The following is a 3,904-nucleotide window of genomic DNA, read 5'->3' on the forward strand; positions in this document are numbered from 1 at the left end:
AAAATGCCCTAGAACCTAGAATACGATTCGAAGAAATATATGGAGCATACAGGGTGATTGGCGAAGGAACGTACTTCGATTTCATGGTGAAAACAAATCCTCGCGGGGCACAGGTTGGGCACCGCTGACATTAAGTTTTTCATTATTCCCTCGTATACGTTATTTTGTGACATTTCAATTCGGTGCTAGTTCCCTAGAAGCAAGAATATCGTTCGAAGAAATATTTTGACTATACAGGGTGATAAACAAATGATGTGCTTACGACACCCTAGATTATCAGATCTTCGCGGGCCACAGTTTGGACATGAGGGAATTTTAAAATTTCCCCCTTATACTCGGTACGTAGGATTCCATTGAAAATGCCCGAGAACCTAGAATACGATTCGAAGAAATATATGGAGCATACAGAGTGATTGCCGAAGGAACGTACTTTGATTTCATGGTGAAACCAAATCCTCGCGGGGCACAGGTTGGGCACCGCGGGACATTACGTTTTTCATTATTCCCTGGTATACGTTATTTTGTGACATTTCAGTTCGGTTCTAGTTCCCTAGAAGCAAGAATATCGTTCGAAGAAATATCTTGACTATACAGGGTGATAAACAAAGGATGTGCTTACGACACCCTAGATTATCAGATCTTTGCGGGCCACAGTTTGGTCATGAGGGAATTTTAAAATGTCCCCCTTATACTCGGTACGTACGATTCCATTGAAAATGTCCTAGAACCTAGAATACGATTCGAAGAAATATGTGGAGCATACAGGCTGATTGCCGAAGGAACGTACTTTGTTTTCGTGGTGAAACCAAATCCTCGCGGGGCACAGGTTGGGCACCGCAGAACATTACGTTTTTCATTATTCCTTATGTATACGTTATTTTGTGACATTTCAGTTCGGTGCTAGTTCCCTAGAAGCAAGAATATCGTTCGAAGAAATATTTTGACTGTACAGGGTGATAAACAAATGATGTGCTTAAGACACCCTAGATTATCAGATCTTCGCGGGCCACAGTTTGGACATGAGGGAATTTTATAATTTCCCCCCTTATACTCCGTACGTAGGATTCCATTGAAAATGCCCTAGAACCTAGAATACGATTCGAAGAAATATATGGAGCATACATGGTGATTGCCGAAGGAACGTACTTTGATTTCATGGTGAAACCAAATCCTCGCGGGGCACAGGTTGGGCACCGCGGGACATTAGGTTTTTCATTATTCCCTCGTATACGTTATTTTGTGACATTTCAGTTCGGTGCTAGTTCCCTAGAAGCAAGAATATCGTTCGAAGAAATATTTTGACTATACAGGGTGATAAAAAAAGGATGTGCTTACGACACCCTAGATCATCAGATCTTCGCGGGCCACAGTTTGGACATGAGGGAATTTTAAAATTTCCCCCTTATACTCGGTACGTACGATTCCATTGAAAATGCCCTAGAACCTAGAATCCGATTCGAAGAAATATATGGAGCATACAGGGTGATTGGCGAAGGAACGTACTTTGATTTAGAGGTGAAACGATATCCTCGCGGAACACAGGTTGGGTACCGCGGGACAATAAGTTTTTCATTATTCCTTCGTATTCGTTATTATGCCACATTTCAATTCGGTGCTAGTTCCCTAGAGGCAAGAATATCGTTCGAAGAAATATTTTGACTATACAGGGTGATAAACAAAGGATGTGCTTACGACACCCTAGATTATCAGATCTTCGCGGGCCACAGTTTGGACATGAGGGAATTTTAAAATTTCCCCCTTATACTCGGTACTTACGATTCCATTGAAAATGCCCTAGAACCTAGAATACGATTCGAAGAAATATGTGGAGCATACAGGCTGATTGCCGAAGGAACGTACTTTGTTTTCGTTGTGAAACCAAATCCTCGCGGGGCACAGATTGGGCACCGCGGGACATTACGTTTTTCATTATTCCCTCGTATACGTTATTTTGTGACATTTCAGTTCGGTGCTAGTTCCCTAGAAGCAAGAATATCGTTCGAAGAAATATTTTGACTATACAGGGTGATAAAAAAAGGATGTGCTTACGACACCCTAGATTATCAGATCTTCGCGGGCCACAGTTTGGACATGAGGGAATTTTAAAATTTCCCCCTTATACTCGGTACGTACGATTCCATTGAAAATGCCCTAGAACCTAGAATACGATTCGAAGAAATATATGGAGCATACAGGGTGATTGGAGAAGGAACGTACTTTGATTTAAAGGTGAAACGATATCCTCGCGGAACACAGGTTGGGTACCGCGGGACAATAAGTTTTTCATTATTCCTTCGTATTCGATATTATGCGACATTTCAATTCGGTGCAAGTTCCCTAGAGGCAAGAATATCGTTCGAAGAAATATTTTGACTATACAGGGTGATAAACAAGGGATGTGGTTACGACACCCTAGATTATCAGATCTTCGCGGGCCACAGTTTGGACATGAGGGAATTTTATAATTTCCCCCTTATACTCGGTACGTACGATTCCATTGAAAATGCCCTAGAACCTAGAATACGATTCGAAGAAATATATGGAGCATACAGGGTGATTGGAGAAGGAACGTACTTTGATTTAAAGGTGAAACGATATCCTCGCGGAACACAGGTTGGGTACCGCGGGACAATAAGTTTTTCATTATTCCTTCGTATTCGTTATTATGCGACATTTCAATTCGGTTCTAGTTCCCTAGAGGCAAGAATATCGTTCGAAGAAATATTTTGACTATACAGGGTGATAAACAAATGATGTGCTTAGGACACCCTAGATTATCAGATCTTCGCGGGACACAGTTTGGACATGAGGGAATTTTAAAATTTCCCCCTTATACTCGGTACGTAGGATTCCATTGAATATGCCCTAGAACCTAGAATACGATTCGAAGAAATATGTGGAGCATACAGGCTGATTGCCGAAGGAACGTACTTTGTTTTCGTGGTGAAACCAAATCCTCGCGGGGCACAGGTTGGGCACCTTAGGACATTAGGTTTTTCATTATTCCCTCGTATACGTTATTTTGTGACATTTCAGTTCGGTGCTAGTTCCCTAGAGGCAAGAATATCGTTCGAAGAAATATTTTGACTATACAGGGTGATAAACAAAGGATGTGCTTACGACACCCTAGATTATCAGATCTTCGCGGGCCACAGTTTGGACATGAGGGAATTTTAAAATTTCCCCCTTATACTCGGTACGTACGATTCCATTGAAAATGCCCTAGAACCTAGAATACGATTCGAAGAAATATATGGAGCATACAGGGTGATTGGAGAAGGAACGTACTTTGATTTAAAGGTGAAACGATATCCTCGCGGAACACAGGTTGGGCACCGCGGGACATTAAGTTTTTCATTATTCCCTCGTATACGTTATTTTGTGACATTTCAGTTCGGTTCTAGTTCCCTAGAAGCAAGAATATCGTTCGAAGAAATATTTTGACTATACAGGGTGATAAACAAATGATGTGCTTACGACACCTTAGATTATCAGATCTTCGCGGGCCACAGTTTGGTCATGAGGGAATTTTAAAATGTCCCCCTTATACTCGGTACGTACGATTCCATTGAAAATGCCCTAGAACCTAGAATACGATTCGAAGAAATATGTGGAGCATACAGGCTGATTGCCGAAGGAACGTACTTTGTTTTCGTGGTGAAACCAAATCCTCGCGGGGCACAGGTTGGGCACCGCGGGACATTACGTTTTTTATTATTCCCTCGTATACGTTATTTTGTGACATTTCAGTTCGGTGCTAGTTCCCTAGAAGCAAGAATATCGTTCGAAGAAATATTTTGACTATACAGGGTGATAAACAAAGGATGTGCTTACGACACCCTAGATTATCAGATCTTCGCGGGCCACAGTTTGGACATGAGGGAATATTAAAATTTCCCCCTTA

This window comes from Lepisma saccharinum, chromosome 4, assembly GCF_977018435.1.
Source record: "Lepisma saccharinum chromosome 4, izLepSacc3.1, whole genome shotgun sequence".
In the NCBI taxonomy this organism is placed as follows: Eukaryota; Metazoa; Arthropoda; class Insecta; order Zygentoma; family Lepismatidae; genus Lepisma; species Lepisma saccharinum.